The sequence below is a fragment of the Oenanthe melanoleuca genome, chromosome 27 (genome assembly GCF_029582105.1).
Source record: "Oenanthe melanoleuca isolate GR-GAL-2019-014 chromosome 27, OMel1.0, whole genome shotgun sequence".
In the NCBI taxonomy this organism is placed as follows: Eukaryota; Metazoa; Chordata; class Aves; order Passeriformes; family Muscicapidae; genus Oenanthe; species Oenanthe melanoleuca.
The window spans coordinates 4,922,839-4,950,765 of NC_079360.1; the positions used below are offsets into that span (position 1 = coordinate 4,922,839).

General features: G+C 42.0%; 1 protein-coding gene across 1 annotated transcript in view; it reads right to left on the reverse strand.

Moving 5' to 3' along the window:
• Positions 1-27,927, reverse strand: part of SKAP1 (src kinase associated phosphoprotein 1) — a 94,988-nt gene that overhangs the window by 35,794 nt on the left and 31,267 nt on the right. The gene's annotated exons all lie outside the window — the stretch shown is intronic.

Genomic DNA, 27,927 nt, shown 5'->3' on the forward strand with positions numbered 1-27,927 from the left:
AATCCTGCCTTCATTCCCAGTTAAAGGAGCACCCCCATCCCACAGAAATCCAGGAAATCAAACCTGGAAAATCCCAGTTAAATCCATTTAATTACCCTGGTGGGGTCCCAGTTTGTCCCCACGGCAGCCCCAGTTTGGTGGCACCGAGGGGACACAGAAGATCCAGATCCCCCCGGGACATCCCTGGGTCATTTTTTGGCTTTTTCCCTCCCCTCCTTCCTGTTCTCCAAGGTTTTTCCTCCTCCAATCCTGAGGTTTCCAAGCTCTGCCCATCTCCAGCGCTGCCTGTGGAGGGTGGAGAGGGACAGATCCTCCTTGTCCTGGGAAAAACGGGATCGGGGATTCCATGGAAAACCCCACTGGCACCTGGATGAGCTGCACCCCGTGATGGGAATCCCTCGGGATGGAATTCCCAGGGGATCCGTGGCTGTCCCGTCCCTGGAATTGTCCCTGGATGGGATTTAATGTCCCTTCCATCCCAAACCATTCCAGGATTCTGGAACGGTCACCTGACCCATCCCAATTCCCTCCTCCCAGCTCCAGGTGTCCCAGGCCATGACTACAAGGGATCTGACGGAAAAAAAAGCAGGAAAAATGGAAAAAGTCATTGAATGGAGAGAAGGAGGAGTGGGAGGGCAGCAGGGCGGCCGTGGCAGCCAGGACAGAGTGACCCTGCTGGACAAATGGACATGGCCAGGACAGAGTGACCCTGCTGGACAGAGTGACACTGCTGGACAAATGGACATGGCCAGGACAGAGTGACACTGCTGGACAGAGTGACCCTGCTGGACAAATGGACATGGCCAGGACAGAGTGACACTGCTGGACAGAGTGACACTGCTGGACAGAGTGACCCTGCTGGACAAATGGACGTGGCCAGGACAGAGTGACCCTGCTGGGACAGAGTGACCATGGACAGAGTGACACTGGACAGAGTGACCCTGCTGGACAAACGGACATGGCCAGGACAGAGTGGCCCTGCTGGGACAGAGTGACCATGGACAGAATGACACTGCCAGGACAGTGACCCTTCTGGACAAATGGACATGGCCACAGCAGTGACCTTGCTGGGACTGACCACGGGTATCCCAAATTCCCAAACTGACCACGGGTATCCCAAATTCCCACACTGACCATGGGTATCCCAAATTCCCACACTGACCATGGATATCCCAAATTCCCACACTGACCACGGGTATCCCAAATTCCCACACTGACCACGGGTATCCCAAATTCCCACACTGACCATGGATATCCCAAATTCCCACACTGGCCACGGGTATCCCGAATTCCCAAACTGACCATGGGTATCCCAAATTCCCAAACTGACCATGGATATCCCAAATTCCCACACTGACCACAGGTATCCCAAATTCCCACACTGACCACGGATATCCCAAATTCCCACACTGACCATGGGTATCTCGAATTCCCACACTGACCACGGGTATCCCAAATTCCCACACTGACCACGGGTATCCCAAATTCCCACACTGGCCACGGGTATCCCGAATTCCCAAACTGACCATGGGTATCCCAAATTCCCAAACTGACCATGGATATCCCAAATTCCCACACTGACCACAGGTATCCCAAATTCCCACACTGACCATGGATATCCCAAATTCCCAAACTGACCACGGGTATCCCAAATTCCCACACTGACCACGGATATCCCAAATTCCCACACTGACCACGGGTATCCCAAATTCCCACACTGACCATGGATATCCCAAATTCCCACACTGACCATGGATATCCCGAATTCCCACACTGACCACGGGTATCCCGAATTCCCACACTGACCATGGATACCCCAAATTCCCACACTGACCACGGGTATCCCAAATTCCTAAACTGACCATGGATACCCCAAATTCCCACACTGACCATGGATACCCCAAATTCCCACACTGACTATGAGTATCCCAAATTCCCACACTGACCACAGGTATCCCGAATTCCCAAACTGACCATGGATATCCCAAATTCCCAAACTGACCACGGGTATCCCAAATTCCCAAACTGACCACGGATATCCCAAATTCCCAAACTGACCATGGATATCCCAAATTCCCACACTGACCATGGATATCCCGAATTCCCACACTGACCATGGATATCCCAAATTCCCGGCCCCTCCAGCCTGTGTTTCCCACACGGCTCCACCTGTGGAATCGCTCCCATCCCTTCCCGTTCCCCCGCTCCAGCCCCACTCCGGAATTGCCTTTCCCTTCCCGAGCCAACCGGGATAAAGGACGAGAGAAATAAAATCTCTTCCACAGAATATTCCAGATGGGATAAAAAAAAAAAAACCCTAAAAACCCAATTTTTCTTTTAAAGAGCGGCACCTTTTTGGGAGCCCGTGCGGGAGCAGGGAAGCGAGGAAATCTGGGAACGAGGGAGAGCGCACAGCCCCGATTCCAAACACACACACACGGATGAGCCTTGGGGGAATTGGGTGAACTTTTGAACCAGAGCTGCGGAGAGACAGAGCCGAGAGCCTGTTCCCACTTTAATAAACAATTCCCTCTTTTTTTTTTTTTTTTTTTTTTTTTTTTCCCTCAATTAATTAAGGTTTGGGAAGGAAAAAAAATGGCAGGAGAGGAGTAATGGAGCAGGCGGCGCGTTCCTTACAGATGGATCCTACCTTTGGCTGCTTATTAAATCTCTGCATGATTGCGCTGCAGAAAATTAATCGCATTGTTTTCCCTTTTTCCGAGGGCTCTGCAAACAGCTCCCGCTCCCTGCCCCCATTCCCACACGGAAAACAAGGCTGGGATGGCGCTGGATTCGCTCGGGGGTTAAACACCGAGCGGGTTTGGGGGAATTCGGGATTTCCAGATTTGGGTGAGGCAGGGAAATAGGGGAAGGGTTGGGAGAAGTGTCCAGGAGAGGGGAGGGATCCGGGTCCCGGCGGGGTTAAGGAAAGGGTGGTGGGTGCTGGAGCCCGGCTTCGGCCTCCTCCTCCTCCTCCTCCTCCTGATCCTGGTCCTCAGCCTGATCCTGATCTTCATCCTCATCCTTCTCCTCCTCCTCCTGATCCTGATCTTGACCCTGATCTTGATCCTCATCCTCATCTTCATCCTCCTCCTCCTTCTTTTCCTCCTGACCCTTCTCCTTTTCCTCGTGATCCTCATCTTCATCCTCACCATCCTCAGCCTCATCCTCATCCTCATCTTCCTTCTCATCCTGATCTGCATCCTCATCTTCATCCTCCTCCTTTTCCTCCTGATCCTGATCTTCATCCTAACCATCCTCATCCTCATTCTCATCCGCCTCCTCCTTTTTGTCCTGATCCTGATCCTTCTCCTTTTCCTCCTGATCCTGATCTTTATCCTCACCATCCTCATCCTCATTCTCATCCTCATCCGCCTCCTCCTTTTTGTCCTGATCCTGATTTTCATCTCATCCTCATCCTCTTCTTCCTCCTCCTCCTCCTGATCCTCATTCTGATTCTCAGCTTCCTCCTCCTCCTCCCCATCCTGATCCTGATCTTCATCCTCATCCTGATCTTCATCCTCCTCCTCCTCCTCCTCCTCCTCCTCCATCTCCAAAGGCAGCCCCGCACACCCAGGGGTCCCAGTCTGAGCCCCGAACTGGGATGGGATGAGGATCAGCCCACCCGGAGGCCTCGGGCCGAGCTGGATTTGTGTTCCCATTGTTTGGAGCGAGCTGAGCGCTTCCACAGCTGCCCCGGGGCCGCTGGAATTTCCATCCCTGCCCTTTGGACACCAAAAACTGGGAAAACAATGGAACAGGTGTGGGGCAGAGGGGAAATCCCTTTGTGCTCCCTTGGAGAGGGGCAGGGCACGGCGTCATTCCCGAAATAACTACAGCAGAAATCCAGGAATTTCCCAAGTTCAAAACCGAGGATTGTTCTGGGATATGGGGAGAGATGGGGGTCACCAGGAAGGGAGAGGGAAAGGGGAAAAGGAAAATGGAAAAGGAAAGGGAAAGGGAAAGGGGGAAAGGGAAAGGGAAAGGGAAAAGGGAAAAGGGAAAAGGGAAAGGAAAGGGAAAAGGGAAAAGGGAAAAGGGAAAAGGGAAAAGGGAAAGGGAAAAGGCAGAATGGAAAAGGAAAAAGGGAAAGGGGAAAAGGGAAAGGAGAAAGGGAAAGGGAAAGGGATAAGGGAAAGGGAAAAGGGAAAAGGGAAAGGGAGAGGGAAAGGGAAAGGGAAAGGGAAAAGGGAAAGGGAAAGGGAAAAGGGAAAGGGACAGGGAAAAGGGAAAAGGGAAAAGGAAAGGCAGAAAGGGAAAGGGAAAAGTGAAAAGGGAAAAGGGAAAGGGAAAAGTGAAAAGGGAAAAGGGAAAGGGGAAAAGGGAAAAGGGAAAAGGGTAAAGGGGAAAGGGGAAAATGGGAAAAGGGAAAGAGAGAATGGAAAAGGGAAAGAGAAAGGCAGAATGGAAAAGGAAAAAGGGAAAGGGGAAAAGGGAAAGGGAAAAGGGAAAGGTGGAAATTCATCTTTTCAGGAACACGTCCCAAATTCTTCCCTAGGAGGGTGGGGAGGGGCTGGGATGGAATTCCCAGAGAATCTTTGGCTGCCCCATTCCCTGGAAGTGTCCTGGGCCAGGCTGGAGCACCCTGGGACAGTGGGAGGTGTCCCTGGACGGAGCTGGATTGGGTTTAATGCCCTTCCCACCCAAACCATCCCATAATTCCATGATATTCCTTGGATTCTCACAGCAAAACCAGCTCCAGCCCGGGGATGACAGAAATCCCATTCCTGCTGCCTGATTCCCAGGAATTGGCCTTTCCCAGTCCTCTCCTGGTGGGGTTTCCTCACCCAAATTCACCCCAAACCTCCAGGTTCCCATAAGGAATCTCGGGATGGGAATGAATCCCTTCCCAAAAACCCACAGTTGGATGCCAGGCTCAAAAATCCCCCCGGGATCCGGAATTCCCAACCACCGAATCTCCCCCTTTGAAGCCCTCCAGCCAGAGCTGGATTCCAGCTCAAACTTTCAGGAATTTTGCCTTCCCTGAGGCCAGGAACAGCCCCCAGTGCCTGACATCCAAAATCCCAGAGAAGGAACCGGGAACGTTCCCATTCCATCCCCAAGGAATCCCCAAAGGATCATTGCTGGGGATGGCGGGAACTGAGGCACGAGGGGGCAGGGACACGAGTCCAGAGCTGGGAGCGCTTCTCCTTCCCATCCCTCTTTTCCTTCCCATCCCTCTTTTCCAATCCCTCTTTTACTTTTCCCAATCCCTCTTTCCCATCCCTCTTTTCCTTCCCATCCCTCTTTTCCTTCCCCATCCCTCTTTTCCTTCCCCATCCCTCTTTTCCTTCCCCATCCCTCTTTTCCCATTCCTCTTTTCCTTTTCCTATTCCTCTTTTCCCACCCCTCTTTTCCTCTCATCTCTTTTCCTTCCTCATCCCTTTCCCCATCCCTCTTTTCCCAATCTTTCTTTTCCTTCCCCTTCCCTCTTTTCCCATCCCTCTTTTCCTTTCCCCATCCCTCTTTTCCCATCCTTCTTTTCCCCATCCTTCTTTTCCTTTTCCCATCCTTCTTTTCCTTCCCCACCCTCTTTTCCTTTCCTTCTTTTCTGTTCCTTCCCGTTCCCTCTTTTCCCATCCCTCCTTTCCTTTTCCCCATCCCTCTTTTCCCAATCTTTCTTTTCCTTCCCCTTCCCTCTTTTCCCATCCCTCCTTTCCTTTCCCCATCCCTCTTTTCCCATCCTTCTTTTCCTTTTCCCATCCTTCTTTTCCTTTTCCCTTCCTTCTTTTCCTTTTCCCATCCCTCTTTTCCTAACCCTCTTTTCCCTTTCCAATCCCTCTTTTCCCTTTCCCATCCCTCTTTTCCCAATCCTCTTTTCCCAATCCCTCTTTTCCTTTCCCATCCCTCTTTTCCTTTTCCCAATCCCTCTTTTCTTTTCCCATCTTTCCCATCTCTCTTTTCCCAATCCCTCTTTTTCCTTCCAATCCTCTTTTCCCAATCCCTCTTTTCCCTTTCCCATCCCTCTTTTCCCCTCCCTCTTGTCCCTTTCCATCCTCTTTTCCCATCCCTCTTTTCCTTCTCCCACCCCTCTTTTCCTTCCCCATTTCCCTTCTCCCCATCCCTCCCAACAGTCTCAACCCCCTCAAAACTTCCAAACAACCCCAACACCAACAAAAACACCACAACCCCAAACTCCATCTGCGGAAAACCCCAAACTCCGGGGATTTTTGGGATGCAGAAAAGCGGGAAGCGGCGCCGGGATGATGCAGGGGCGTTGCCATGGCTGCGGGGTGACCCCTCGCACCAGCCGGGGGCAGCGGGGTCAGCGCACGGCCGCCGCGACCCCCGGGGTGAAAAGTTCAGGCAGCGCAGGAAAAACCAATACGGCCCCGCCGGAGCCGCTTCCCGATTTATTTCCATTCCCAGCAAGCCATGCATAGAAAATCCAGATAAATCCCATTCAGCCCCGCCGGGATCCGACACCCGATGGATGCAAACAGATGTCCGCGGGGAGCGCGGGGGCGGCCGCTTTTAATATTTATTAATAATTTATATCAATCCCGCCCTTCAGGAAAAAAATAAAAAAAATTCCTTTTGTCGCTGTTTAAAAAAAAAACAAAACCTCGCTCTCCCCGCTTTTAATTCCTTGCCCTCCCCGCGGAATTTTTTATTTTTTTTTTTCTTTCTTTTTCAGCTCTTCCCGATCCGGTGTCATATTAGGGGAGATAATGAGTATTTACAGCCGCGGCCCCGCCTGTCAGCGCCGTTAGCGCCCGATTGATTTCCCCGGCGCTTTTCCCTGGATTCCGCCTGACGGATGGATCCCATTTATATCCCAGATTTTTTTATTTTTTTATTTATTTAATTTTTTTTTCCCCCCGTCCTTTCCCTCGCTCTCCTTGCGGAGAAGCTGCCACGAGGTGGCCACGAGGTGGCTCCTGGACTCCTCTTGGCGGCCAAAAAATCCGGAATGTTCCGGAGGGATAACGGGAATTGTCGGGGATGAGGCAGCCAAAATTTATCTTTTTCCCAGAAAAAAAAAAAGAAAAAAAGGCAGAAAATCTGGGATGTTATTTTTCATAAAAAAAAATTTAAATAAAATTTAATTTTTTTTAAAAAAAATATATTTTTAAAAGCCTGGGAGTCAAAATTCCTTGGAAAAAGGGATGATGGAAGGGAAAAGCAGAAAATCTGGGATATTATTTTAATTTTTTTTTTTTTTAAAGGGAGAGAAAATTCCTTGGAAAAAAAGGATGATGGAGGGGAAAAGCAGAAAACCTTGGATATTATTTAAATTTTTTTGTTTTAAAAGGAAGAGAAAATTCCTTGGAAAAAAAGGATGATGAAAGGGAAAAGCAGAAAACCTGGGATGGTATTTTTCATAATAAAATTTAAATAGAATTTAATTTAAAAAAATATATATATTTTTAAAAGCCTGGGAGTCAAAATTCCCTGGAAGAAGGGATGATGGAAGGGAAAAGCAGAAAACTTGGGATGTTATTTTTCATAATAAAACTTAAATAAAATTTTTTTTTTTTTTTTTAAATATTTTTAAAAGCCTGGGAGTAAAAATTCCTTGGAAAAAAGGATGATGGAAGGGAAAAGCAGAAAATCTGGGATGTTATTTTTCATAATAAAATTTAAATAAAATTTATTTTTTAAATAAATATTTTTAAAAGCCTGGGAGTCAGAATTCCTTGGAAGAAGGGATGATGAAAGGGAAAAGCAGAAAATCTGGGATATTATTTTTCATAATAAAACTTAAATAAAATTTATTTTTTTTAAAAAAAATATTTTTAAAAGCCTGGGAGTCAAAATTCCTTGGAAGAAGGGATGATGGAGGGGAAAAGCAGAAAACCTGGGATATTATTTTTCATAATAAAATTTAAATAGAATTTATTTAAAAAAAAAATATATTTTTAAAAGCCTGGGAGTCAAAATTCCTTGGAAAAAAGGATGATGAAGGGGAAAAGCAGAAAATCTGGGATATTATTTTTCATAATAAAACTTAAATAAAATTTATTTTTTTTAAAAAAAATATTTTTAAAAGCCTGGGAGTAAAAATTCCTTGGAAAAAAGGATGATGGAAGGGAAAAGCAGAAAATCTGGGATGGTATTTTTCATAATAAAATTTAAATAAAATTTAATTAAAAAAAAAAAAAATTTTAAATATTTTTAAAAGCCTGGGAGTCAAAATTCCTTGGAAAAAAGGATGATGGAGGGGAAAAGCAGAAAATCTGGGATGCTATTTTTAATAATAAATTTTAAAATAAAATCTAAATAAAATTTAATTTTTAAAAAAATGTTTTCAAATATTTTAAAAAGACTGGGAGTCAGAATTCCTTGGAAAAAAGGATGATGGAAGGGAAAAGCAGAAAATCTGGAATGCTATTTTAAAATGTTTTTTTAAAAGGGAGAGAAAATTCCTTGGAAAAAAGGGTCATGAAAGGGAAAAGCAGAAAATCTGGAATATTATTATAAAATATTTTTTAAAAAGGGAGAGAAAATTCCTTGGAAAAAAGGATAATGAAAGGGAAAAGCAGAAAATCTGGGATATTATTTTAAAATATATTTTTAAAAGGGAGAGAAAATTCCTTGGAAAAAAGGATGATGGAGGGGAAAAGCAGAAAATCTGGGATATTATTTAAAATTTTTTTTTTAAAAAGGGAGCAAAAATTCCTTGGAAAAAAGGATGATGGGATATTATTATAAAATATTTTTTAAAAAAAGGTCTGAAAATTCCTTGGAAAAAAGGATAATGAAAGGGAAAAGCAGAAAATCTGGAATATTATTTTAAAAAAATTTGTTTAAAAGGGAGCAAAAATTCCTTGGAAAAAAGGATGAAGAAAGGGAAAAGCAGAAAATCTGGAATATTATTATAAAATATTTTTTAAAAAGGGAGAGAAAATTCCTTGGAAAAAAGGATGATGAAAGGGAAAAGCAGAAAATCTGGAATATTATTTAGAGCATTTATATTTTTTTAAACTCTGCCCAAAATTCCCTGGAAAATGGGGTTTTATGGGTGCTTTTTAAGGGATGATGGAGGGGAAAAGCAGAAAATTTGGGATATTATTTAACAAATATTAAAAAAAAAAACAACTCAGGAGCCAAAATTTCTTGGATGATGGAGGGGAAAAGCAGAAAATCCAGGATATTATTAAAAATAAAAAAGATGCCCAAAATTACCTGGAAAAAGGGATTTTTGTGGCTGTTTTTAAGGGATAATAGAGAGGAAAAGCAGAAAATCTTGGATATTATTTTAAAATATTTTTTAAAAAACAAGTGCCCAAAATTTCCTGGAAAAAGGGAAAAGCAGAAAATCCCTCCAAATTCCCAGATTTTCTGGTTTTCCAAATGAAAAAACAACCAGCAATGAATAAAATCGGAATTAATTTGGGTTTTTCCCTTTTTTTTTGCTCTTTTGGAGCCGCTTTCCACAGCCAAAATTTGATATAATAATTTGAATTAATTAATTTGAATTAATAATTTTCCACTTATTGCCCTCGGCTTTTCCTTCTTCCGGGAAAAAGTGGGGAAAAAATTAAAACCCCTTCCCAAATTCCTAAATTTAATTCCTAAATTAACGTCCTAAACTGGAGCTGGATGGAATTCCGTGGGTCAGGATTAAATAATAAATAAATAATTAATAAATAAATAATAAATAAATCCAATTCCGGGATTTCCTTGGAGAGCAATTCCAAGGTCACCGGGAATGGGATGAATCCTCGGGATTTGATTTGGTTTTATCCCAGGATTTTTTTTTTTTTTTTTTCCCCCAGGGAATCTTGAAATGATGATTTCATAAAAACCGGGAATATGAAAGGAAAATTCCTGGGATAAAAGCCAATTATTGAATTTATTGGGGACTATTATTGGGGATTATTTATCCCTGGATTTTCCCGATATTCCCAGCGATCCAGGACAGGGAATTCATGAATTCCCAGCTCCCCAAGGAGTAAAAAAAAAAAGGGAATAAAATCATTCCAGGAATTCCATTTCTCCAAGCCACTCATTTCCATCATTCCTGCCACAAATCCCTCCCAAAATTCCCACAAATTCCTCCCAAAAATCCCATCTCCAATCCCACCCATTCCATGATTTTGGCTGCTTAAACGTCTAAAAATCTGAAATTCCATCCCCGATTCCCATTTTTTGGGGTTGCTTTTAAATTTTTTTTTTTTTTAATTTTTCTCACAAAAGGAATGACAAATCCTAAAAAAAACCAAAACAGGATAAGGAGATTCCCGGATTTTTCCCACTCCTGTTTTCAGGCTCTGCTTGGATTAATGGGGCATTTAAAAAATTAAATAATACATAAATAAAATTAAATTTGTTCTCCCAACCAATCCTTCTTCTCCCAAGATCCACAAGAAAATGGGATTTGTGGAATTTTTTTGGCCCAGATTTTTTCTGGATTTAAATCCAGAGATTTATTGTGGATCCTGGAGCTGCTGCTTTATTCCAGCAGCAACTCCCATTTTTTTTCCCCTCGTTTTCCAAATTTAAAAAAGTCCATGTTTGGCAGGAGGAAAAGAGCAGAAAAGTCCAAAATTTGGGATTTGGGGTGGAATAAATCAGGAAGGAAATTGGGAAGGAATAAATCAAAATGGGAAATTGCAGGGGGAGTTCCTGATGGATTTTTCCAGGTTTGGATTTTTTTTTTTTTTTAATGAGGGAAAAATCGTGGATGGGCTTGGAAACGGGAATGGAAGAGCAAGGAAAAGAGGGATGGGGAAGGAAAAGATGGGGATGGAAAAGAGGGATGGGGAAAAGAGGGATGGGAAAAGGGAATGGGAAAAGAGGAATGGGGAAGGAAACGAGGGATTGGGAAGGAAAAGAGGGATGGGAAAAGGAAAAGAGGGATAGGAAAAGAGGGAATGGGAAAAGGAAAAGAGGGATTGGGAAAAGGAAAAGAGGGAAAGAGGAATGGGAAAGGAAAAGAGGGATTGGAAAAGAGGGATGGGAAAAGGAAAAGAGGGACGGGAAAGAGGGATGGGGAAGAAAAAGGATGGGGAAGGAAAAGAGGGATGGGGAAGGAAAGGATTGGGAAACGGAAAAGAGGGATTGAGAAAAGAGGGATTGGGAAGAAAAAGAAGGATTGGGAAAGAGGGATTGGGAAAAGGAAAAGAGGGATGGGGAAGGAAAAGAGGGATTGGGAAAAGAGAGATTTGGAAAAAGAAAAGAGGGATAGGAAAAGGAAAAGAGGAATGAACAAGGAAAAGAGGGATGGGGAAAGAAAAGAGGGATTGGGAAAAAAGAGGGATGGGGAAGGAAAAGAAGGATGGGAAAATTCAGAAAAGAGGGATTGGGAAAAGGAAAGAGGGATGGGGAAGGAAAAGAGGGATGGGGAAGGAAAAGAGGGATGAACAAGGAAAAGAGGGATGGGAAAGAGGGATGGGGAAAAGGAAAAGAGGGATTGGAAAAGAGGGATGGGGAAGGAAAAGAGGGATGGGGAAGGAAAAGAGGGATGGGAAGGAGAAGCGCTCCCAGCTCTGGACTCGTGTCCCTGCCCCCTCGTGCCTCAGTTCCCGCCATCCCCAGCAATGATCCTTTGGGGATTCCTTGGGGATGGAATGGGAACGTTCCCGGTTCCTTCTCTGGGATTTTGGATGTCAGGCACTGGGGGCTGTTCCTGGCCTCAGGGAAGGCAAAATTCCTAAAAGTTTGAGCTGGAATCCAGCTCTGGCTGGAGGGCTCTGAAATGGCCTTGGCTGCTCTTTGCCGGGATTGGGATTAAAACTGGGACTGGGGTCAGGATCAGGATCGGGATCAGGGTCAGGATCAGGATCAGGGCCAGGATCAGGATCAGGATTGGGGGTCAGGATCGGGGTCAGGGCTGGGATTGGGATCAGGGCCAGGATCAGGATCAAGTTCAGAATCAGGATCAGGGCCAGGGTCAAGTTCAGAATCAGAATCAGAATCAGGGTCAGGATCAGGGTCAGGGTCAGGATCAGGATTGGGATCAGGATCAGGATTGGGATCAGGATCAAGTTCAGAATCAGGATCAGGATCAGGATCAAGATCAGGATCAGGGCCAGAATCAGGATCAGGATCAAGATCAGGATCAGGATCAGGCCCAGAATCAGGGCCAGGATCAGGATCAAGATCAGGATCAGGGCCAGGATCAGGATCAGGGCCAGGATCAGGATCAGGATCAAGATCAGGATCAGGATCAAGATCAGGATCAGGGCCAGAATCAGGATCAGGATCAAGATCAGGATCAGGATCAGGGCCAGAATCAGGGCCAGCATCAGGATCAGGATCAGGATCAGGGCCAGGATCAGGATCAAGATCAGGATCAGGGCCAGGATCAGGATCAAGATCAGGATCAGGGCCAGGATCAGGATCAAGATCAGGATCAGGGCCAGGATCAGGATCAGGATCAGGATCAGGATCAGGATCAGTCCCAGTTCCCGTTTCCATGGTGGCAGCTCCACCACAAAAGGGCACCAGGAGAGAGCGAGGAACGGAATTTGGGATTTGGGATTTGGGGTTATGGATGGGGACAGAAGGGGGAAAAGGGGGAAGGGTGGGGTGGGATTGATTCGCTCTTTGTTGTTTTTTGGGGTGCAGGGAAAAGGGAAAAAGGGGAAAGGGAGGAAGGAAAAAGGGGGAAAAGGGAAAAAAAAAAAGGAATAAAAGCAGGACATTTTGGGGAACAATTTGGGGGATATTTGAGGGCACTGTCCCAGAGTGACAAAATCCTATTAAATCCCCCAAAAATGAAGATTTTCCCCCACTCTCCAGCTGCATTTTCCCTTTTTTTTTTTTTGCTTCACAAAATTCCTGGGAAAAAAAAGCAGGAATTTGCATCTCCCAGGCTCCCTGATTTCCATACAAGGTGACAGCCCTGAAGGGGAGAACAAAGTGGAAAAAAAAAAAAAAAGCAACAAAAAAAAAAAAAATCACATTACAGGAGGTTTTACCCTTTCACCAACAAGAAAAAAATAACCTAAAAAAAAAAAAAAATCCCATTAAGGAGCTGTCAGCGCCTTAATTCCCGTTTTTCCTGCAGGGAATCCGCTGCCATTCCCGTCTCCAAAAGGAGCTGATGGAATTATGGGCTGTGCTTTTTGTGGGGCTTTTTTATTTTATTTTTTTTTCTCGTGGTGCTGTTGCGAGGAGTGAACAGGAACTGAACCTTGAACTTCATTTCCCCTTTGAACTCGTTACCTTCAGAGCCAATTCCCGGCTCCCTCCCCCTTTATTCCCGTTTTTTTTTTTTTTTTTTTTCCTCCCTTCCCTTTTCTCCAAACAAATTTCATCCCAATTACCGTCCCTTCCCCTCGGATCGAGATGGATAATCATGGATTTGACCTAATTACCTGCAGCAGGCCGAGCTCTGCAAGGTGCGGCGGGGTTGGCGTGAACAGGAGCTGACCCCGCATCCCAATTTTATCCCAATTATCCCAAACGAGCTTTTCCATCTTCCCCGGCTCCTGCTCCCTCCTCCCCCTCCCCTTCCCCACTCCTCGTTGGAGAAAAAAATCCATCCCAGGGGAAAAAAACAGGGATTTGGGGTTGGGTTCTATTTGGGATTTTATTTTCCATTTGGGATTTATTTTCCATTTGGGATTTATTTTCCATTTGGGATTTATTTTCCATTTGGGATTTATTTTCCGCTGGGGATTTAGTTTCTATTTAGGGTTTATTTCAATTTGGGGTTTATTTTATTTTCCATTTGGGATTTATTTTATTTTCCATTTGGGATTTGTTTTCCATTTAGGGTTTATTTTCCATTTAGGGTTTCTTTCCCATTGGGGTTTATTTTCCTTTTGGGATTTATTTTCCATTGGGGTTTTCATTTCCATTTAGGGTTTCTTTCCCATTGGGGTTTCTTTCCCATTGGGGTTTATTTTCCTTTTGGGATTTATTTTCCATTGGGGTTTTCATTTCCATTTAGGGTTTATTTTCTTTTCCATTTGGGGTTTATTTCCCATTGGGAATTATTTTCCATTTAAGGTTTATTTCCCATTGGGGTTAATTTTCCATTTGGTGTTTATTTTATTTTCCATTTGGGTTTTATTTTATTTTCCATTTGGGGATTTATTTTCCATTGGGGTTTTCATTTCCATTTAGGGTTTATTTTCTTTTCCATTTGGGGCTTATTTCCCATTGGGATTTATTTTCCATTCGGGATTTATTTTATTTCCCATTGGGCTTTTCCATTTGGGTTTTATTTTCCATTTGGGATTTTATTCCCATTGGGATTTTATTTTCCATTTAGAGTTCATTTCCCATTGGGATTTATTTTCCATTTGGGATTTATTTTCCATTGGGAATTATTTTCCATTTGGGAATTATTTTCCATTTGGGGTTTTATTTTCCATTTGGGGTTTTATTTTCCATTTGGGGTTTTATTTTCCATTTGGGAATTATTTTCCATTTGGGGTTTTATTTTCCATTTGGGAATTGTTTTCCATTTGGGAATTGTTTTCCATTTGGGAATTATTTTCCATTTGGGGTTTTATTCCCATTGGGAATGAGGAGATCCAGCTCCATAAATGGAATTTATGAACCCTCCCGTGGGAGTTCAGGGATACCCCAAATCCCAATTCCCAATATCCAGGGAAAGTTTGGGAATTCCAATCTGCCAGGGAATGGGAATTCCCTGAAATTCCTGAGCGAGGGCACAAAGATTTGGGGTCTGGGTGGATTTTGGGATTTGGGAGGATTTTGGGATTTGGGGTCTGGATGGATTTTGGAATTTGAGGTTTGGGTGAATTTTGGGATTTGGTGTCTGGGAGGATTTTGGGATTTGGGAGGATTTTGGGATTTGGGGTCTGGATGGATTTTGGGATTTGGGAGGATTTTGGGATTTGGGAGGATTTTGGGATTTGGGAGGATTTTGGGATTTGGGGTCTGGGAGGATTTTGGGATTTGGGTGGATTTTGGGATTTGGGGGCAGCTGGAATTGGGACAGGCTGGATTCTCCTCCCGTTGAACCCAAAATTCCGGGATCCACAGGGAAGCGGATCCGATCCCAAACCCTCCATGGAAAATCCACGGATTTTGGGATTGGGGGGATTTGGGATCCATGGAAAATCCGCGGATCCAGGCTGGGGAAGGGGAATCTCCAGGAATGGAAGGAAGAGGAAAAGGAACATTCCAACCCCTGGGGTCCCAATCTGGGGGAATTTTCCATCCCAAAAATTTCAGGAATTTTCAGAGGAATTTTCCTCCTGCTTTGCAAGACCTCGAATATCAAACTGAGGTGGTTAGGATCCATTTACCCCCAAAAAAAAATCAAATTTAAGTGGTTTGGATCCATTTATCCCAAATCTAATCCCAAAAAAAAAAAAAAAAAAAATCAAATTTAAGTGGTTTGGATCCATTTATCCCAACTCTAATCCCAAAAAAAAAATCAAATTTAAGTGGTTTGGATCCATTTATCCCAAATCTAATCCCAGAAAAAAAAAAAAAATCAAATTTAAGTGGTTTGGATCCATTTATCCCAACTCTAATCCCAAAAAAAAAAATCAAATTTAGGTGGTTTGGATCCATTTATCCCAACTCAAACCCCAAAAAATCACAAAATCTTCTGCTTCTTGTGGGTTTTTTCCCAAGATTTTTCCCAATTTGGGTGGGACGAGGGACAGGGAAATTCTTTTCCTCCAATCAAATAGAATTTTGCAGGAATTATGATCAAGAAATTCCCAAATTTTACCAAATCCTTGATCTTCCTGGAGAAGAAACTCAGGGAAGGGCGAAAATCAAAGGGAAGGAAACGGAAATCGGCAAAACCCCAAAAATAACGAAAACAAGTAAAAAAAAAAATCAAAAATCAAATAAAAATGACCCAAATCACCCCAGGCCCGGCTGCTCCGGGGAATATCCCGGGATTTTCCTGGGCAGGGATAAAAATTCCAGCGAGTTCCCCCCTCGGAGGAGCCGCGAAGTGGCCCCAGACAAAGGCCCGGGTGATAAATGGGGTTTGTCACCGCCCTGGGGTTAGGCCGGGGTTTAGTCCCGGTTTTATCTAAGCCGGGTAAACAGCCCATTAATCCCGGGAGCCGGGAGAGACTAAATTAGGTGGGAATGCAAATATCGGGAGGAAATAATGGCAGGGGACACCGCGAGGTTAAAAAAAAAAAAGAAAAAAAAAAGGTGGAAAGGGAGGAAAAAAATGGGATTTGTTTTATCCCGGATGGGAAAAAAAAATGGGATTTGTTTTATATGGGATGGGAAAAAAAATGGGATTTGTTTTATCCCGGATGGAAAAAAAAAATGGGATTTGTTTTATTCAGGAAAAAGGGATTTATTTTATATGGAAAAGGGGGAAATGGGATTTGTTTTATATGGGATGGAAAAATGGGATTTGTTTTATTCAGGAAAAAGGGGTTTATTTTATATTTATTTTTTTATTATTTTTATTATTTTATTTATATGGAAAAGGGGGAAATGGGATTTGTTTTATTGGGGAGGGGGAAAATGGGATTTGTTTTATATGGGATGGAAAAAAATGGGATTTGTTTTATATGGGATGGAAAAAAGTGGGATTTGTTTTATATGGGATGGAAAAATGGGATTTGTTTTATACGGGATAGAAAAAAAAGGGATTTGTTTTATTCAGGAAAAAGGGGTTTATTTTATATTTATTTTTTATTATTTTTATTATTTTATTTATATGGAAAAGGGGGAAATGGGATTTGTTTTATTGGGGAGGGGGAAAATGGGATTTGTTTTATATGGGATGGAAAAAAATGGGATTTGTTTTATATGGGATGGAAAAATGGGATTTGTTTTATATGGGATGGAAAAAAATGGGATTTGTTTTGGAAAAAAATGGGATTTGTTTTATATGGGAGGTGGGAAATGGGATTTGTTTCTATTCACTAAAAGGAATTTATTTTATATGGGAAGGGGGGAAAATGGAATTTGTTTTATTGGGGAGGGGGGAATGGGATTTGTTTTATCTTGGAAGGGGAAAAAATGGGATTTATTTTATTGGGGGGGAAAATGGATTTATTTTATTGGGGAGGGGGAAAATGGGATTTGTTTTATATGGGATAGAAAAAAATGGGATTTGTTTTATTCGGGGAAAAAGGAATTTATTTATATGGGAAGGGGGGAAAATGGGATTTATTTTATTCAGGAAAAAGAAAATAAAGTCAGGGAGGAAAAAGGGGAGAAATTCAGGATTTGGAGTTTTGGGATCTCCAAAAGAATCCCTGCAGGGAGTTGGGGTTTTTCTGAGTGGGAAGAACAAATGATCCCAAAAAATTGGATCCGACCCCAAATCCCGGCCCCAAATCCTGGAGCATCCCCAGGGTCAGGAATGGGGTGGGAAAAGTTTCCCTGTGGGGAAAAAATGGGGTCAGGGTGGATTTGGGATTTTGGGAGATTTGGGATTTTGGGATTTGGGATTTTGGGAGATTTTGGATTCTGGGATTTTGGGATTTGGGATTTTGGGAGATTTGGGATTTGGGATTTCTGGGATTTTGGGAGATTTGGGATTTGGGAGATTCGGGATTCTGGGAGATTTGGGATTCTGGGATTTTGGGAGATTTGGGATTTTGGGAGATTTGGGATTTTGGGATCTGGGATTTTGGGATTCGGGATTTTGGGATTTGGGATTTTGGGAGATTTGGGACTTTGGGATTTGGGATTTTGGGAGATTTGGGATTTTGGGAGATTTGGGATTCTGGGATTTTGGGATTTGGGATTTTGGGATTTGGGATTTTGGGATTTGGGGATTTGGGATTTTTTGGGATTTGGGATTTGGGATTATTTGGGATTCGGGATTTGGGATTTTGGGAGATTTGGGATTTGGGATTTTGGGATTTGGGATTTGGGATTTTGGGATTTTGGGATTTGGGATTTTGGGAGATTTGGGATTTTGGGATTTGGGATTTTGGGAGATTTGGGATTCTGGGATTTGGGATTTTGGGAGATTCGGGATTCTGGGATTTGGGATTTTGGGAGATTTGGGATTTTGGGAGATTTGGGATTTGGGATTTTGGGAGATTTTGGGATTTGGGATTTTGGGATTTGGGATTTTGGGAGATTTGGGATTTGGGATTTTTGGAGATTTGGGATTTTGGGAGTTTTGGGATTCGGGATTTTGGGGATTTGGGATTCTGGGATTTTGGGAGATCGGGATTTTGGGATTTGGGATTTTGGGATTTTGGGAGATTGGGATTTTGGGATATCGGGATTTTGGGATTTGGGATTTTGGGATTCGGGATTTGGGATTTTGGGATTTTGGATATCGGGATTTTGGGATTTGGGATTTTGGGAGATTTGGGATTTTGGGAGATTTGGGACTTTGGGATTCGGGATTTGGGATTTTTGGAGATTTGGGATTTTGGGATTTGGGATTTTGGATTTGGGATTTTGGGAGATTTGGGATTTTGGGATTTTGGGATTTGGGATTTTGGGAGATTTCGGGATTTTGGGAGATTTGGGATTTTGGGATCGGGATTTTTGGATTTGGGATTTTGGGATATCGGGATTTTGGGAGATTGGGATTTTGGGATTCGGGATTTTGGGTATCAGGATTTGGGATTTTGGGATTGGGATTTTGGGATTTTGGGATTTGGGATTTTGGATTTGGGATTTTGGGACTTTGGGATTTGGGATTTTTTGGGATATTTGGGATTTTGGGATTTTGGGATTCTGGGATTTTGGGAGATTTGGGATTTTGGGAATGGCGGAGCTTTGGGGTTTTTTGGGAATCCAAGGTGGGAAAAGCAGAGATTCAACTTTTGGGGACGGCAAGTTCAACCCCATTTGGATTTCAAAGGATTTTGAAGGGGTTTAAAGGGTTTTGAAAGAATTTTTAAAGATTTTAAAATATTTTAAAGGGTTTTGAGGGATTTTAAAGGATTTTAAAGGGGTTTTTAAAGGTTTTCAAGTGATTTTAAGGGTTTTAGAACGTTTCAAAAGATTTTTAAATATTTTAAAGGGGTTTGAAGGATTTTAGAGAGTTTTGAACCATTTTAAAGGATTTTAAAAGATTTTCAAGCATTTTAAAGCATTTTTTGAAAGGGTTTTGAATGATTTTAAAGGATTTTGAAGGATTTTAGAGAGTTTTGAAATATTTTAAAGGGTTTTTAAAGGTTTTTGAAGGGTTTTAAACTACTTTAAAGGGTTTTGAAGAGTTTGGAATTATTTTGAAGGGTTTTAAAGGGTTTTAAAGGGTTTTGAAGGGTTTGGAATTATTTCAAAAGGGTTTTTAAATGGTTCAGAAGAGTTTGGAACTATTTTAAAGGATTTTAAGGGGTTTTGAACTATTTTAAAGTATTTTTAGGGAGTTTTTAAGAGCTTGGAACTATTTTAAAGGGTTTTAGTGGGATTTGAAGGGTTTGGAATTATTTTAAAGGGTTTTGAAGGGTTTTGAACTATTTTAAAGGTTTTTTAAGGGTTTTGAAGGGTTTGGAATTATCTCAAAAGGATTTTAAAGGGTTCAGAAGAGTTTGGAATTATTTCAAAAGGGTTTTACAGGGTTCAGAAGGGTTTGGAGCTATTTTAAAGGGTTTTGAAGGGTTTTGAAGGGTTTGGAATTATTTTAAAGGGTTTTAAGGGTTTTGAACTATTTTAAAGGTTTTTTAAGGGTTTTGAAGGGTTTTGAAGGGTTTGGAATTATTTTAAAGGGTTTTTAAGGGTTTTGAACTATTTTAAAGGTTTTTTAAGGGTTTTGAAGGGTTTGGAATTATCTCAAAAGGATTTTACAGGGTTCAGAAGGGTTTGGAGCTATTTTAAAAGGTTTTAAGGGGTTTTGAACTATTTTAAAGGGTTTTAAAGGGTTTTGAAGGGTTTGGAATTATTTCAAAAGGGTTTTAGTGGGTTTTGAAGGGTTTGGAATTATTTCAAAAGGGTTTTAAAGGGTTCAGAAGGGTCTGGAGCTATTTTAAAGGATTTTAAGGGGTTTTGAACTATTTTAAAGTATTTTTAGGGAGTTTTTAAGAGCTTGGAACTATTTTAAAGGGTTTTATGGGATTTGAAGGGTTTGGAATTATTTCAAAAGGGTTTTACAGGGTTCAGAAGGGTCTGGAGCTATTTTAAAGGGTTTTGAAGGGTTTGGAATTATTTTAAAGGGTTTTTAAGGGTTTTGAACTATTTTAAAGGTTTTTTAAGGGTTTTGAAGGGTTTGGAATTATCTCAAAAGGATTTTAAACGGTTCAGAAGAGTTTGGAATTATTTCAAAAGGGTTTTACAGGGTTCAGAAGAGTTTGGAGCTATTTTGAAGGGTTTTGAAGGGTTTGGAATTATTTTTTAAGGGTTTTGAACTATTTTAAAGGTTTTTTAAGGGTTTTGAAGGGTTTGGAATTATCTCAAAAGGGTTTTAAAGGGTTCAGAAGAGTTTGGAATTATTTCAAAAGGGTTTTACAGGGTTCAGAAGGGTTTGGAGCTATTTTAAAGGGTTTTTAAGGGTTTTGAACTATTTTAAAGGTTTTTTAAGGGTTTTGAAGGGTTTGGAATTATTTCAAAAGGGTTTTACAGGGTTCAGAAGGGTCTGGAGCTATTTTAAAGGGTTTTGAAGGGATTTAAAGGACGACACCGCCCCCGTGGCCGCTCCAACCCCTCCCTCATCCCGTCCTTCCCGCACACCTCATGCATCAGGTGTTTATCGGGAATTCCGGGGCTCCTCCCGCTTTTTTGGAAGGAGTTCAGAGAGCACCGGCAGCTTCCCTCCCCGAAATTCGGTCCTGCCCGATTTCCTGGCCCTGAAATCGGGGCTGGAAAAATCCCAAAAGCCATCCGTTTCCAGTTAAAGTAAACTTCCTGTTTCTCCCCCAAAAATTCCGGAGTTTTGTGGGGTTTTTATGGCTTTGATCCTCTGCGGGGCATCTGCCTCAATCAGATTAATTAATGAGTTAATAAATTAATGATTGGGATTTGGGATGATTGTCTCCAGTGGGAGACGTGGGGGTGGAATTGGGGGATTTTTAGGGTTTTTCCCACCCCAAACCATTTTGGGGTTCCTCAGTCCCCACAGCAGCACCCAAAGGATCAGTTGGATCCAAGGGATAAAATTCCCTAAATCCAGGTCAGTCCTTCCCTCCTGCACCTCTTGGATCTGCCAGAAGTTCTTTGGGATTATCCAGCCGAAGAAAATGAGGAAAAATCCCAAAAAAGCTGCCCAGCGGTTTCCTGGCTGGGAAGGCGCCACAATGAGGGGAAAAACCCGACCCCAAAACAATCCCAAACCCAAATCATCATTCCCAACCCCAAATCAATCCTGACCCCAAATCATCAATCCTGACCCCAAATCAATCCCGAGATCAAATCATCAAACTTGAGCCCAAACCATTAATCCCAAACCCAAAACAATCCCAACCCCAAATCATCAACCACTCCCCCAAATCAATCCCGACCCCAAATCAATCCCGATGAATGGGATGTGTCTGTGGGGTGGGATTGGTTTGGGATGTGTTTATGAAATTGGTTTATTTGGGATCGATTAATTTGAGATGTGTTTGTGGGATGGGATTGGTTTGGGATGTGTTTGTGGGATTGGTTTGTTTGGGATGTGTTTATGGGGTGGGATTGGTTTGTTTGGGATGTGTTTATGGGGTGGGATTGGTTTGGGATTGTGTTTGTGGGATGTGTTTGTGGGGTGGGATTGGTTTGTCTGGGATGTGTTTATGGGATTGGTTAATTTGGGATGTGTTTGTGGGATGTATTTGTGGGATGTGTTTATGGGGTGGGATTGGTTTGGGATTGTGTTTGTGGGATTGGTTTGTTTGGGATGTGTTTATGGGATGTGTTTATGGGATCGGTTAATTTGGGATGTGTTTATGGGGTGGGATTGGTTTGGGATTGTGTTTGTGGGATGGGATTGGTTTGTTTGGGATGTGTTTATGGGATTGGTTTGGGATGTGTTTATGGGATCGGTTAATTTGGGATGTGTTTATGGGATGGGATTGGTTTGTTTGGGATGTGTTTATGGGATGTGTTTATGGGATTGGTTAATTTGGGATGTGTTTGTGGGATGGGATTGGTTTGGGATGTGTTTATGGGGTGGGATTGGTTTGTTTGGGATGTGTTTATGAAATTGGTTTGTTTGGGATGTGTTTGTGGGGTGGGATTGGTTTGTTTGGGATGTGTTTGGGATGTGTTTGTGGGATTGGTTAATTTGTGGGATTGTGTTTGTGGGATGGGATTGGTCTGGGATTGTGTTTATGGGATCGATTAATTTGGGATGTGTTTATAGGGTGGGATCGGTTTGGGATGTGTTTATGGGGTGGGATTGGTTTGGGATGTGTTTATGGGATCGGTTAATTTGGGATGTGTTTATGGGGTGGGATTGGATTGGTTTGGGATGTGTTTATGGGATTGGTCTGGGATTGTGTTTATGGGATTGGTTAATTTGGGATGTGTTTATGGGATTGGTTTGTTTGGGATGTGTTTGTGGGATGGGATTGGTTTGGGATTGTGTTTATGGGGTGGGTTGGTTTGGGATGTGTTTATGGGTTGGGATTGGTTTGGGATGTGTTTATGGGATTGGTTAATTTGGTAGGGATGTGTTTATGGGATTGGTTAATTTGGGATGTGTTTGTGGGATGGGGGGGGATTGGTTTGGGATGTGTTTATGGGATGGGATTGGTTTGTTTGGGATGTGTTTGTGAGAGGATTTGGGGGCTGGGTTTGGGCTGTTTGATGAGGTTTTGGGATCAAATGAGAGGAAGAAGCGGCGCCCAAAGCGCGCTCCCGTTCCCAAAGCGCGCTCCCGTTCCCAATGCGCGCTCCCGGCCCCGTTCCCAAAGCGCGCTCCCGGCCCCGTTCCCAAAGCGCGCTCCCGTTCCCAAAGCGCGCTCCCGGCCCCGTTCCCGTCCCCATTCCCGGGCGCGCTCCCGGCCCCGTTCCCATTCCCAAAGCGCGTTCCCGTTCCCAAAGCGCGCTCCCGGCCCCGTTCCCAAAGCGCGTTCCCGGCCCCGTTCCCAAAGCGCGTTCCCGGCCCCGTTCCCCGGGCGCGCTCCCGGCCCCGTTCCCATTCCCGGGCGCGCTCCCGGCCCCGTTCCCGTTCCCATTCCCGGGCGCGCTCCCGCCCCGCGCGCTCCCGCCCGGCCCCACACGGGGGCGCTGCAGAATTCCGGAGAGACCGAGGGACCCCAAAACCCCCCCGAGACCCTAAAAACACAAAAATAACCCGAACAGATCCCAAATACACCAAAATAACCCCAAAGAGACCCTAAAAATACCAAAATAACCCGAACAGACACAAAAACCACCAAAATAATACAAATAGACCCGAAAAATACCAAATAAACCCCAACTAGACCCTAAAAACACCAAAACAACCCAAATACACCAAAATAACCCCAAAGAGACCCTAAAACAACTAAAATAACCCGGATACATCCCAAATACACCAAAATAACCCCAAAGAGACCCTAAAACAACCAAAATAACCCAAATAGACACCAAAACTGCCAAAATAATATAGATAGACCCCAAACACAGCAAAATAACCCCAAAGAGACCCTAAAATAACCAAAACAATCCAAATAGACCCCAAATACACCAAATAATCCAAATAGACACAAAACCCACCAAAATAATACAGATAGACCCCAAATACACCAAATAAACCCCAAAGAGACCCTAAAAATACCAAAACAACCCAAATAGACCCCAAATACACCAAAATAACTCAAATAGACCCCAAATACACCAAAATAATCCAGACAGGCAAAAAACCTTCCAAAATAATACAGGTAGAGCCTGAAAACACCAAATAAACCCCAAAGAGACCCTAAAAATACCAAAATAACCCAAATTGACCCTAAAGCCACCAAAATAATCTAAAACAAATCCCAAATAGACTTCAAATGCTCCAAAATCACCCCAAACAGACCCCAAATACAACAAAATGACCCTAAATAGACCCTAAAACCTATAAATGCATCAAAATCCTCCCAAAGGGACCCTAAAAACACCAAAATCACCCCAAATAGACCCCCCAAAACCTCAGATACACCCAAGAGACCCCGACAGCCACCCCTGAATAACCCCAAATAATAAAAATGACCCCAAATGACGCAGATAATCCCAAAAAGTCCCAAACAGACGCGGAGAGACCCCAAAATATTAACGGACAGCTCCAAAAAAACCCCACTGGTCACCCCAAATATCCCTCCAGGCACACGGACAAACCCCAGACATCAACTGGCAGCCCCAAAAATCCCAAAAATAAACTCAGACTCACCCAAATATTCACTGAGAGCCCCCAAAAAAAAAAATCCACGGGCACCCCCAAAAACCCGCTGGTGCCACCCCAAAACCCCCCAATACCCACAGGGAGCCCCAAAAATCTCCCAATAAACGTGGGCACACCACAGATATCGACTGACAGTCCCAAAATTCCCCAAAAAAAAAAAAACTCAGACCTGCTCCAAATATTAATAATATTAAAATATTAATTAATATTAAAATATTAATAAATATTAAATGTTAATAAATCTTAAAATCCCCCCAAAACCACGGACACAGCCCAATATTCACTGAGCAAAGGGAACTGAGGAGTGTCCAAAGGGATTGAGAAATATCCAAAGGGATGAAGCAGAATCCAGAGGGATAAATCAATATCCAAGGGGATAAATTGATATCCAAAGGGATAAATCGATATCCAAGGGGATAAATTGATATCCAAGGGGATAAATTGATATCCAAGGGGATAAATTGATATCCAAAGGGATAAAACAATATCCAAAAGGATGGAGCAGAATCCAAAGGGATTGAGCAACATCCAAAGGGATGGAATCATATTCAAAAGGAATAAATCGATATCCAAAGGAATAAATCGATATCCAAAGGGAATAAATCGATACCCAAAGGGATAAATCCATATCCAAAGGGAATAAATTGATATCCAAAGGGAATAAATTGATATCCAAAGGGAATAAATTGATATCCAAAGGGATAAATCGATATTCAAAGGGATAAATCGATATCCAGAGGGATAAATCGATATCCAAAGGGAATAAATCGATATCCAGAGGGATAAGGCAGAATCCAAAGGGACTCAGCAATATCCAATGGAATAAATCAATAACCAAAGGGATAAACCAATATCCAAAAGGATAAATCAATACTTAAAGGGATAAATCAATATCCAAAGGGAATAAATCAATATCCAAAGGGATAAATCGATATCCAAAGGGAATAAATCGATATCCAAAGGGAATAAATCGATATCCAAAGGGAATAAATCGATATCCAAAGGGAATAAATCCTTATCCAAAGGGATAAATCCATATCCAAAGGGAATAAATCGATATCCAAAGGGAATAAATCGATATCCAAACGGAAAAATCGATATTCAAAATGAATACATTAATATCCAAAGGGATAAATCGATATTCAAAATGAATAAATCGATATCCAAAGGGATAAATCCATATCCCAAGGGATACAGCAACGCCTGGAGCTGCCAAACCCACAAATATCCCATTTATATTCCATCCCAAAAATGCCAAATTCCGTCCCAGAAAAATCCCAAATTCCATCTCAAAAAAAATCCCAAATTCCATCCCAAAAATCACAAATGCCATTCCAAAAATCCCAAATTCTATCCCAAAAATCCCAAATCCATTCCAAAATCCCAAATTCCATCTCAAAAAATCCCAAATTCCATCTCAAAAATCACAAATCCATTCCAGAAATCCCAAATTCCATCCCAAAAATCCCAAATCCATTCCAAAATCTCAAATTCCATCTCAAAAAAAATCTCAAATTCCATCTCAAAAAAAATCTCAAATTCCATACCAAAAGAAAATCCCAAATTCCATCCCAAAAATCACAAATGCCATTCCAAAAATCTCAAATTCCATCCCAAAATCCTCCCATTTCCAGCTCCTTTTTCACTCCTTCCCTAAAAATTCACGCCCAGACTCCAAAATTCCCGGGTTTTTTTGGTTTTTTTTTTTTTTGTTTGTTTGTTTTTTGGTTTTTTTTTGGTTTTTTGTTTGTTTGTTTGTTTGTTTGTTTGTTTGTTTTTTGGTATTTTTTTTGTTTTTGTTTTTTTGGTTTTTTGGTTTTTTGGTTTTTTTTTTGGTTTTTTTTTGGTTTTTTTTTTGTTTGTTTGTTTGGTTTTTTTTTGGTTTTGGTTTTTGGTGTCTTTTTCAGTGAGCATCATCCCAAATCCAATCTGCTCCCAAAAAAAAAAAAAAAAAACGGGGTTTAATAAAACTGGGAATTCAGGAATGTGGGAGAAGCCATCACAATCGATCCCAGAGAAAGCAGCACCAAATAACCAAGAAATACTTGGAATTTCAGGAATTTTATCCAGGATTTTTCATGTTTAGTGGCACTAAAAAACGCCAAAATCCCCTCCTGAATTATGGGACCAAACAAACCTCAAATACACCAAACAGAACCCAAATAAACCCTAAAAACACCAAAACAACCCAAACAGAACCTAAAACCATCAAAATAACTCAAACAGACCCGAAAAAAATATCCCAAAACAACCTAAAATCCCCTCCTGAATTGTGGGATGAAATAGACCCCAAATAAACCCTAAAAAAACCAAAATAACCCAAACAGAACCTAAAACAATCGAAATAACCCAAACAGACCCAAAAAAATATCCCAAAATAACCCAAAATCCCCTCCTGAATTATGGGACCAAACAGACCCCAAATACACCAAAATAACCCCAAATAGACCCTAAAAAATTGCCCAAAATAACCCAAAATCCCCTCCTGAATTATGGGACCAAATAGACCCCAAATACACCAAACAGACCCCAAATGGACCCTAAAAACATCAAAATAAGACAAATGGACCCTAAAAACATCAAAATAACCCAAACAGAACCTAAAACAATCGAAATAACCCAAACAGACCCAAAAAAATATCCCAAAATAACCTAAAATCCCCTCCTGAATTGTGGGATGAAATAGACCTCAAATAAACCCTAAAAACACCAAAATAACCCAAATAGACACAAAAAAATATCCCAAAATAACCCAAAATCCCCTCCTGAATTATGGGACCAAACAGACCCCAAATACACCAAAATAATCCCAAATAGACCCTAAAAACATCAAAATAAGACAAATGGACCCTCAAAAACACCAAAATAACCCAAATAGACCCTAAAAAATACCCCAAAATAACCCAAAATCCCCTCCTGAATTATGGGACCAAACAGACCCCAAATACACCAAAGAGACCCCAAATGGACCCTAAAATATCAAAATAACCCAAACAGAACCTAAAACAATCGAAATAACCCAAACAGACCCGAAAAAATACCCCAAAATAACCCAAAATCCCCTCCTGAATTATGGGACCAAACAGACCCCAAATACACCAAAATAACCCCAAATAGACCCTAAAAACACCAAAATAAGACAAATGGACCCTAAAAACACCAAAACAACCCAAATAGACCCTAAAAAATACCCCAAAATAACCCAAAATCCCCTCATGAATTTTGGGACCAAATAGACCCCAAATACACCAAAATGACCCCAAATAAAACCTAAAAACATCAAAATAACCCAAACAGAACCTAAAACCATCAAAATAACTCAAACAGACCCGAAAAAATATCCCAAAATAACCCAAAATCCCCTCCTGAATTATGGGACCAAACAGACCCCAAATACACCAAAATAACCCCAAATAGACCCTAAAAACATCAAAATAAGACAAATGGATCCTAAAAACACCAAAATAACCCCAAATGGACCCTAAAAACATCAAAATAACCCAAACAGAACCTAAAATCATCAAAATAACCCAAATAGACCCAAAAAAATATCCCAAAATAACCCAAAATCCCCTCATGAATTTTGGGACCAAACAGACCCCAAATAGACCCTAAAAACATCAAAATAAGACAAATGGACCCTAAAAACACCAAAATAACCCAAACACAACCTAAAAAATATCCCAAAATAACCCAAAATCCCCTCATGAATTTTGGGATGGATGGATGGATGGATGGATGGATGGATGGATGGATGGATGGAAAAACAAAAAATTCCGGGTTTATCTTTGGTTTGATCTTCCCCAGAAGACAAAATT